Genomic DNA, 11,253 nt, shown 5'->3' with positions numbered 1-11,253 from the left:
GTTGCTCTTAAGTGCGGCAATCCATTCTGCAGAGATGTACAAACATAAACTCTCAGTCATGGCAGACTGCTGTGAAACCTGAGCGTTATCTGTGAATTTTCTCTCTCTCCTTTTTAATCATTCTGTTAGCTCACCTCTGGAACCCAGTAGCCTAATTTACTAATTAATAACTATTATTACTTAGTGGAATTGAAAACTGAAATTACTGCCTGCCTTAAACGTAATAAAACTTGGCAACCCATTCAGAGGTTTTAGAGGGGCTGCTTCACTCATTTCACAGTCCTGGCAGCTGGGTAGATGTCATTGTCTGCTTCTACACGGCCCCTATTTCCAGGGATGAAAGAGAGGCAGGATACGGTTGTTCTGCACAGTTAGACTAGGAAAGCAAGCAGGGTGTTGTGCAATATATGTCTGTAGGATCTCAACAGACAATAATCTTTCAGCTAATAATTGCATAGTGTAGAAAGGTCCTACTGTCGTCTTTTCTTCATTTGTGCTGATCTCCCTAACCCCAGCCTCTCTTTGTGCATTAGCAAGTGATTTTTCAGCTCAACTGGTTCTCCTTCCATTGCTAAATGAAAAGTTTGGGGATAGTAATGGATGATGAAAGATCATTGTCTTCTAACATAATCAAATCAGGTTTTAAACCAGGTTAAACTGAGGAGAACTAAGCAGAAATCATTGCCATCAGCATTTCTTTCTTGGAGTAGGTGCCCTCACTGTTGGCCAAGTCAAATCTGTTTAAAGCACCAACTTGTGTTCTTCAAATGGACTCCTTTACCCACGCCACCACTCACATTAGAGGTACCAATGTTACTTCTCACTTCCTTAATTTAAGTTAACTTTTCAGTGTCATTGCAATCCATCTGTTTGCTGGTGTATATTTGTTTATTCTGAAGTCTGGTATGTACCACATACCCTGTATGGCAGGAGAAACTGAGCTTATAGGTAAGGTGTAACACGAATTGGATCACTGTCCCAATGGAACTCACTTTGTAGCAAAATTGGAGAACCAAAATAAGGAGAAATTTTATTAGCATCTCTACGAGGAAAAACCTCTTCAAGGTGCAGAAGGGGCTTCTAAGGAACAAAATATCATTAACAGCTTTGGCACTGTTTTCAAGTTCTAAAAGATTTTATCTTGAAAAAAATAAAGACTATTGTACTTCCAGTGACACAAAGTCCAGTCTTGAAGGTAGCTCCTCAAATGGAGGCTGTGAGTGACTCTATAACAGCAAACACAACAGCCTGGAAATGGGTGTCTAAACACGCAGCATGCTCAGTGTAGGTCGTAAGTCAGCTTAGCAGATAATTATCTGAAGCATGTCAGTTAATCCTCTGGTTGTCCCATACAACTTGGACTAAAGAATCAGCTCTCCACACTAAGACTTCATTAGGAGTTTTTGTTTTTCTTTCCCCAGTTTCTAAAAGTATTTCTTTAAGCCGTAAGTTAACTTCATTCAAATAATCCATCAGGTGTACATAGGAAATGTTGCTCTGTTTTCCCTTCTCATGCTTCATGAGAAATATCAGACAATGCCCATGAGGAGAACAGGTCCAGTTGGAGAAGCCATTTATACTTGACCTGTGAAGGTCTTGTTCCACATTGTGTTCAAAAAAACACAAACTCCTATGAACAGTTTACAATCGGTTCATCTGTTCTACTCCAACTGTATCTTTTCTCTTGGCATTTCAGATTAAATAAACTCAAAACAAACAAGCAGAATACTAAAAGAGCAAATGCTGGATTTGATGCCTCCAGCCAAAGAAACACAGAAATGAAAGTCAAGCCTGAAAGCATCACATTTCCCCCAGAGAATCACCCAGTCAAGTCTTACAACCATGGCACCATCAGACTCTACCTACATCTTTTCAAATGGTAATATTTTTTATAACCAAGAGGTTAATGACAAATCATAGCTCTCACTTAGGCCTATACATTGTTTAAACACCATTGTTTCACACGCTTTTCAGTCATGAGGCTCAAAAAGGGCAGCAGAGTGGACAGGTAAAGCCCACAGGTTCCCTTTTTCAGAGAAGCCCTGCCATTCTCAAAATGCGAATTCAAAGAAATCACTGCAGTGTAGACAGTGTATTTGACATTTTAAAATAATGAAGATATGGTCTAGCATGGTAGCCTACTGGCTGAAGTCCTCACCTTGCATGCATCGGGGTCCTATATAGGTGCCTACTTCTATACTGTCACCCTGCTTGCGTCCTGTCACCCTGCTTCCCATCCAGTTCCCTGCTTGTGGCCTGGGAGAGCAGTCAAGGACAGCCCAAAGCCTTGGGACCCTGCATCTGCATGGAAGACCCAGAAGAAGCTTCTAGCTGTTGGCTTTGGATTGGCTCAGCACCAGCCATTGTGGCCACTTGAGAAGTGAGTTAGTGGATGTAGGATCTTCCTCTCTGTCTTTTCTCCTCTTTGTATATCTGACATTCCAATAAAAACAATAAGTCTTTAAAAAAACAATGAAGATAATCTAGATCAAGGGTAAGCAAACTATGGCCCACAGGTCATATACCCACAGCTTACATTTAGGAATAAGGTTTTTTTTGGAACATGATAACTCTCATTCATATATTTTCTAAGGTTCAAACATCAGCGTGTGGTAGTGGTAATGAAGACAGTCTAGTCTGAAACACCAAAACAGTTACTTTGAGTTCATTTACCCAAATGGAATTGCTAACCCTGGCATACATGAACAATATCTTACTTGCAATGTCCTAAATCTGAAGATTTTGAAACATGTTTGGCAACAAAACCTGAACTGAGCTGAAATCATTTGGTAGCAATGGCACAAACTTTTTGGAATTGATATGAAGATATTTATGCTTGTTATTTATCCCAGTGGGATTATTTATCTGATTCACTACAGAAATATTCCTGTGTCTTGCTACAGGCAGCAGCCCCAACCCCACGTAGGTCTTAATATGTGATCACATTCAGTACACGTTCCCTATACTCCAAAATACTCTTAATTCTGAAAAGTACAGGGCCTTGAGGGTTTTAGATTAGATTTGGTGGCTGCAGGGTGCTAAAACACCAAGATTTTATTTATTTTTTTAAATATTTATTTATTTTTATTACAAAGTCAGATATACAGAGAGGAGGAGAGACAGAGAGGAAGATCTTCCATCCAATGATTCACTTCCCAAGTCAGCCGCAACGGGCCGGTGCTGTGCCAATCCAAAGCCGGGAACCTGGAACCTCTTCCGGGTCTCCCACGCGGGTGCAGGGTCCCAATGCATCGGGCCGTCCTTGACTGCTTTCCCAGGATACAAGCAGGGAGCTGGATGGGAAGTGGAGCTTCTGGGATTAGAACTGGCGCCCATATGGGATCCCGGTGCATTCAAGGCGAGGACTTTAGCCGCTAGGCCACGCCGCTGGGCCCAAAACACCAAGATTTTAATAAGTAGTTTTCAAAAGCCTGCATCAGTGAAACCTCTCAAAAGGACCGAGTTTGTGAGGTGGAAGTAGGAGGGGGCAGCACTGAGCACCAGCATTCTGCTTTTTAAGTGTATCATGGCATTGTAGTCCTGGGCAAGAGTAGAAATCTAGTATCATATTGTCAAGGTATAGTTAACAGTATCTTTGGGAGTCCTTCTTTTATTTAGGAGTAGAGATACATTATTTGAAAGACAGAGAGACAATCACACACACACACACAGCCATCTTACCTGCTGATTCATTCCCCAAATGCCAAAGCCAAATTAACCAAGGCTGAACTTGGAAGCCAGAAACTCAGTCTGGGTCTCTCACACAGGTAGAAGGGATCCAAGTACTTAAGCCACTGTCTGCTTCCTCCCTCAGTACACATTTGAAGGAAGCTGGCATGGGGAAAGTAGAGTCAGAATTTGAACCCAGACACCCCAACATGTGATACTAGGGTACAAAGCATCAGCCTAACTACTGTGTCAAATACTCACCCCTGGTTGCTTTCTAAATGTGAATCCTGGTCAAGTCTTAAAGTTGTTTTCAAGCAGTCAAAGAGTTAATGTTGGTGCCTATGAATGCATGTGTCCTCATTACTTGTGAGACAAAAAGCCTAGCCAAGTCAGTGTAATGATGGTGCTTTACAGCAGGTAAAAGGAGGGGGACATAAAAACCCAGTATGTGTGAATGGATCCACAAAGTAGCTAGCAGCCTGAGTCATCAGAAAACAAAGAAGACAGCTTGACATAGAATATCTGTATTCCAGAGAGATTGCTTCATGGCACCCATCATGCGTTCAGAGCAATTTGGTCAATGCACCAGTTGTAGAGGCATAAGCCCGATATTTTTAACACACCATGAAATAATTTTTGTTTTAATTCCAGTTAATATGAAGTCCCTTTGTTGAATGAGCAGTGTACGTAAGAAATTGGTATTAAAATCATATTGCTGGTATCTGCTTTTCTACAACTCTGACTATAAATAGAATAAAGAGGGATTTAGGTTGCAGCAGTAATATTGATTTTGGCTAGTGGACCAAACATGCAGTAATTTGGCAATGCCAGCAGACATCACATCATTCCACATGGCTTGTAAGTTGGTATTGTGTTCACAGTCTTTCCAAAGAATGCCTCTTACTTCTCAGGTCTCAAAAATAATTAATGAGAAATGCAGGTGTATTGTTAAAAACTATAAACTCAACCTCCACAGCACCACAGAGCCAAATAGACAAGTTACACAAAGTTGATACAGGCTTCCATGTTTGGAGAAGTCACATGCATTTGCCTAATTATTACATAATGAATAGCAGGCTAATTTGATGAACTGTCTGAATATGCCATTCGGTATATTGCACTTTGAAATATAATGAGACACCTTCACACTAGTAGATTTTATAAATAACTTGTGGAGCCAGCAGGATTTTTGACAGGATTTTTCTCTGTCAATATTATATATAAAATGTTTCTTAATGACATTATCTTGTAATATGTGTGCACATGTGAGATCACATTAGTGATTAGCAAGTGAAAAAAAAACATCAAAAAACGATGATCTGCTAGAAGAGTAGGTAAATGTTCTGAAAGAGGCCAGAAAACAGACAGGCTTTGATTTAACTTTGTCATTGTGGTAGAAAAAAAGTCAAAAAGTACATCCTAATGAACATGCATAGTTGTAGTTACCCAGTTCTGAGTTAGCGTGTAGAGCATTGTTGAGTATGGAATTGAGACCAGAGCATGAAATACTGTTGAAATAGCCTTATGGCCATCTGTACCTGCAAACAAACTGTAATCCTAAAACATGAGTTTCTTTTTTTTTTTTTAATTAGCTTTCATGCTATAGTTCCATAGGCTTCACGATTTCTATTTTACCTTCCCTGCTCTCCCTCCCACCCCACTGTTTCACCTTTATTATTACAATAGTAGAGTCCTTCAACAACAGTGACAAGTCCATCATCCTGCTGCATAAGTGTATCATGGCATTACAGGCATAGACAATGGAAGAAAGTCCAGCATCCTATGGTCAACACATATTTGAAAGTTTCATTGGGAGTCCTTCCTTTGCTTGGGAGTAGAGATGCATATGCAACGTGTCTTTACTTCTCAGTGTGCTGTCTACATACTTACCTACATGTCTATTCACCTTGTATGTAAATCAGATTCAGGAACATTTTACAAAATATCAACCCTGGGACAGTGCTGTGGTACAGCAAATTCAGCCACAGACTGCAGCACCTACACCCATTGGGTGACTCTTTGAGTCCCTGCTTCTTCGTTTTGGAGCCAGTTTCCTGCTAATGCACCTGGGAAAGTAGTGGCAGAGGCCTCAACTGCTTGGTCCCGTCCCCTGGGTGGAAAGCCTGGCTTACTCAGTCCCAGACACTGTGGCCAATTAAAAAAGTAAAGCTATGAGGGGAGTAATGTTCTCCTTCCTTCATTTCTCCCTTCCTTCCTTCTTCTTTCTCTTTTGTCTTTATTTCTCTATATTTGTTACTACCTTTCAAATAAATCCATGAAAAGACAAAAAAAAAAAAAAAACCAACAGAAAAATTTCAGGTCTGTACTCTTCAAAACTGTGAAGGTTATGAAAAACAAACAAAAACGAATGAAGACATAAAATTAAAGGTCTCAAGAGATATGGCAAGTAAATAAAACCCTGAATATTGAATAATTAGAAAACTTTAACTTCCTCTGTGAATAAAGAATATCAATGCAACAGTTGCTAAAACTCTATTAGGGTCTAAGAAACAGATAATAATTGTAGTACTTTGTTGATGATAATTTAATTTTGATTAACTGTACGCTATGTTATATACAAAAAATAAATCTGATAAAATGTTAATACAGAATCTTTATGGAGGAAAAACAAAAATTCTTTCAAAATTTTTTTCCAACATCCCCTTAAGTTTGAATTTTTTTGTTCCCCCCATCAAAAAAAAAAAAAAAAACCCACAAAACAAGCAAACAAAAAGCATGGCTCTAGAGCCAGATGGTCCATTTTTGCCTTGTGAATATTATCTGGGGTGGCACTAGCTATGCCCCAACAGTTCACACAACAAGGCCCTAATCCCACTAACTCAGTGTGTATTTGATACTTGCCTTTCAGAAGCGGTGAACTTAAAATGAAATCCTTCGTGTGTGCCTTAATCCAAAATGATGGCTAACCATACAGGAAGATCAAATTTAGACACAACTAGGTCTACTTAGGGAAGATCATATTAAGACACAGGGAGATAGAAGCCAAGAAGCAAGGACTCCAGGGGAACCAATACCTATTCTAAACCGTAACCTCTAGAGCTATGGGCAAACAAGCTTTTGGTACTGAAGCCACCTCAGAGGTGCTCGTTGTAGACACATCACCTGCAGGTTGTATTGCCGCTTAGTAAAATAATACACACTATTAAACATAGTTTGGAATCCTCTTCTGTGGAATTCTTGCTAAATATGCATGAATCTAATTTTTCATCTGACAGAGTCCTTATAATTAATGAATTATTATTTTCAATATTATTATTATGACTACTACCACATAATTGCTCCAGACTAGATTTCATTACAGCAGAAATGTGGTAGCAAGTTATTTCAAAGAAGGTAACATCCGAACTATCATAAGCTGATTTATGTTTTATCTTTGACTAACTGCATTTTTGTCCTTATAAATAGGTAATGGTGTGATACTGAGGAATACTGGTCCTATTCACAGATATTTTTCTGTTGTATCTGAGGAAATAATCCATTATTCAATGAAAGTCACTATGTAGAACAACCTACATGGGTCCTAATGCCATATAGAGAAATACAATGTTTTTGCATTAAATACAATGTATTTGCATCACATGAGAATAAAAAGCTCATTAAATACTTCTGAAGATCTTTGATTTTATGTCAGTTACTAAATATTCACTATATATTAAAGGGTAAGCTAAAAAATCTTATCTTAACCCACAGATCAATTGTTTAAATCATGTATTATTCTATAATCCCCTTTTACAGATGTGGAAATCAAAACTTAGAAATATTCAGTAACTTGTCCAATATCAAAGAGCTAATAGATTATTAAGCTGGACCTATTGTTTTTAATCCAAATCTCATGATATTGGCCACTATACTATACACTTCACTGTAATGATTACTTTTAAAACTTTGGCTGCAAATATGCAACTTTATTTTTCCTTCACTTCCCCCTCGACAGATCTTCAAGTATTTTAATTACCACTGACTTGCTTAAAATACATACCACAAAAAAATATACATACTAAATGTATGTCGATACTGTAAAGTTTCTATGACACTACTACATAATATATACTATACATAATATATAATATTGACATACATATTATGCATAATATACATAATATATAAAAGACGTAATATATAATACTAACATATGCATATATAATATATGACATAATATACATATCATATTGGCATAATAATGACAGAAACACATAATATACTATGCAGATGTGGAAAATGCAGTTAGTATTTGACACTTTGCACTCTATCCATAGTTTCATTCCTTGAAATGCACATACTGCCTTAGAAACCCAGCTTTTGAAACCCAATATAGCTCTGAAATTTTGTATTGCAGAACATACAAATTATAGTACATAACTGAAATTGTGGTAGAAAGTGTCATATGCCTAAATATTTGGTATAAAAGAAAGGAGAAGATGACACTGCCAGTACGTTTAAAACTTATTGATTCCGCATTAAAGTTACTGTTGTTGACTGTAAGGATGCCTTTCAACTTCATTTTTCCTTTACTTTTAATGGAAGTTAGAACTATGTAAATATAATTATTGAAATGAAATGTTTGCACAAAGCAAGCATATAGAGTTTCATATGGCATGCAAATTCAGAGGCAAAAATATTAGGCAGCAAACCTTGGATCTGTGAACATTCAGACTTGTCTAGCACCACTGAGCCAATGAAACAAGTCCAAGTTCAGGGAAAGGCAATTCCCAAACAGGGAATTCAAATAGCCAACACACACGAAAAGATGTTTCTTCTGAATGTTCAAGAGGATAGGCAAATTTAAATAAATGTCTAGGTTTTTGTTGTTTTTGCTCTGTTTTGGTTTTTGTATGTATTTCTAATTAACAAAAAAGGTGAAGAAAGAATAAAATTCAAGGCTGGTGAGTGTGTGACTGAGCATACCTCACATTATTGCTAACTAGAATAAGTTTTGATTACTATTTGGGAAGAAAATTCCCAGTATGTCACAATATGATAAAATATTCATCATCAGTTGAATTGTATCACCTCTCTGAATCTAATCACAACTATATGGTTCCATATTATACACAAGACAGATTCTTTTGCTTATGTTTTACACAAGTGTACTTTTAAAGTCTGGAATAAGAGAAATGCCTCTGTTTACTTGTGAAAATTAGAATATTTCATTGTCATCTGACATAATATTTCTGGATGTTTAGATCATGGATAATATTTATTTCCTAAATTTAGTCTACTATTATTAATCTAATGGTAAACACATATTTGTAATTAAAAAAATTAAGAGTAGTGGAATTACTGTTTAGCAAGTTACTTTATTAAAATCTTTCAGATATTTTTATATTATTTTCCATGATATAGTTTTGTAGATATAGAAATTACTCCCTCCCCTTCAATGTCCCCCTTCCCATGTTTCTCTTCCACCATTTTTCCCTGTATTGTCACCGTAATGTAGGCCCTTAGTAAGCATTACAAATTTAACTTTCTGCTACTACTTAAGTGTTGTCATGCATGGTAGGTATAGGCAAAGGTAGAAAATATAGTATCTTGCTATATAAAGGTGTATTTAAATCTTCACTTCCAGGTCTCCATTATAAAGTTTATCTATGAGGATATACATATATATTTGATTACCGATATTTATTTATTTATTTATTTATTTATTTATTTATTTATTTTACTTTGCTTGAAGGCTATCATATCACAGAGGACACATGATATTTGTCCTTTTGGGTCCAGCTTATTGCACTGAGCGTAATGGTCTCCAAATGGTACGATTTCATTCTATCATGGCTGTGTAGTAGTCTACACAGCAGATGCACCACAGTTCCCAGGGTGTACACTAGCAGGAAGCTGGTTATGAAGCAGGAATGAGACTCAAACCCTGGCACTCCAGTATGAAACACAGATGCTTCAAGCAGCTGCTGAACTGCTCTACCAAAATACACACTGCTGAGAATTTTTTAGTTTACTTAAAATAACCAACATATGTATTTGAGAAAAAAAAACCATGATAGAAAAACCTCTATTGCATCCATGAAATGATCTTGTTTTCTCCTTTGAGAGGGAATCCAATGATAAGGTTGGACAGCAAAGAATGAAATTAAATTAGGAGAACTCAGGATCTGTAATTCAGTCTTAGTCAGACCCATGTGCACCTCCTTCACCCTCCTGCTCTCCTGCTTATCGAACTGGAACCCTGGACCTCAGCCCAGGACCTTGCCTGGAAGGCCAATGTCAGCACGTGTTCTTGGAGGCTTCCAGCTGAGCGGGTTAGCATTTCAGAAGAAAGATGCCAACCACATCATAATACGGGCTTAGAAATCTGGAAGCTCTTAGGTCTCTTGAACGTAAGATTACCGAATACTGCTCTTTAGTCACATTCAGATTAGAAGAATTAATAAATAAGAATTAAAAAACAAAATAAGGGCCCAGAGCGATAACGTAGCAGTTAAAGTCCTTGCCTTGAACGCACCAGGATCCCATATGGGAGCCGGTTCTAATCCCAGCAGCCCCGCTTCCCATCCAGCTCCCTGCTTGTGGCCTGGGAAAGCAGTCGAGGACGGCCCAAAGCCTTGGGACCCTGCACCCCCATGGGAGACCTGGAGGAAGCCTCTGGCTCCTGGCTTCGGATTGGCTCAGCTCAGCCGTTGCTGCCGCTTAAGGAGTGAATCATCGAATGGAAGATCTTCCTCTCTGACTCTCCTCCTCTCTGTATATCTGCCTTTCCAAGAAAAATAAATAAACCTTAAAATAAGATAAAATAAAATAAAATAAAAAGATTGTTCAAGGTACAATCTTAGGTCTCTCATTTCTGGAGAAAGTCTTACATTTTCTATGAAAATAATAAAATCTTGCACATACCTCTAAACTCGCATCGTTCAATGAGCAGTTGGATCACACAATCACCGTGTCGCCTCCAGTTGCAGAGCTGAGGAAAGCACAGGTGCCTTCACCTGGGAAAGGAATTTTTTCACATCAGACTGAGCTGTGGCAGGGACTGTTGGCAGAAATGAGGGTTGTGACTGCAGAAATGTAAGCACAGTGCCTAGTCTGAAGAATGAAAAAGTCAAATCAGGAACTACATATCTGTATTGAAGTAATGTATCTCATTAACATGAGCAATTATGTGCCAATTAAAAAGAAAACAGTAGAAAACAATAAAACATGGCATAACACCATACATGCAAACATAGTCTTGGCTTTAAAGGTTTTTAAAACGGAGAAAGGGAGAGAAGGAAAGCCTGAAAAGGACCATTTAAAGCTAACAGAGTAAATCATAGGACAAACTGGACTTCATTTTTGAGTTAGTGTCAGTCTAATCAAATACAAAAACCCTTTCCTGTAACGTTTATTTTAGTATATATGATAATGAAATAAATATTTTCTTGTGATTAAATAATCAGCTATTTGAAGTCACATAATAGCTATAAATGTAAACGAACAGTACAGGTGGATTAAATGGTAAATCCAACACTGCAAGTTGATCAATGACATAATTTTCCAAAATGGTGAAAAAATTTCCTTGTATCACTTCCAATGAAACACAATATGGTCTGTTTCCATGTATTTGATGGCAAC

Source organism: Ochotona princeps, chromosome 8 (genome assembly GCF_030435755.1).
Source record: "Ochotona princeps isolate mOchPri1 chromosome 8, mOchPri1.hap1, whole genome shotgun sequence".
Taxonomy (NCBI): Eukaryota; Metazoa; Chordata; class Mammalia; order Lagomorpha; family Ochotonidae; genus Ochotona; species Ochotona princeps.
This window is presented reverse-complemented; position numbering follows the sequence as displayed.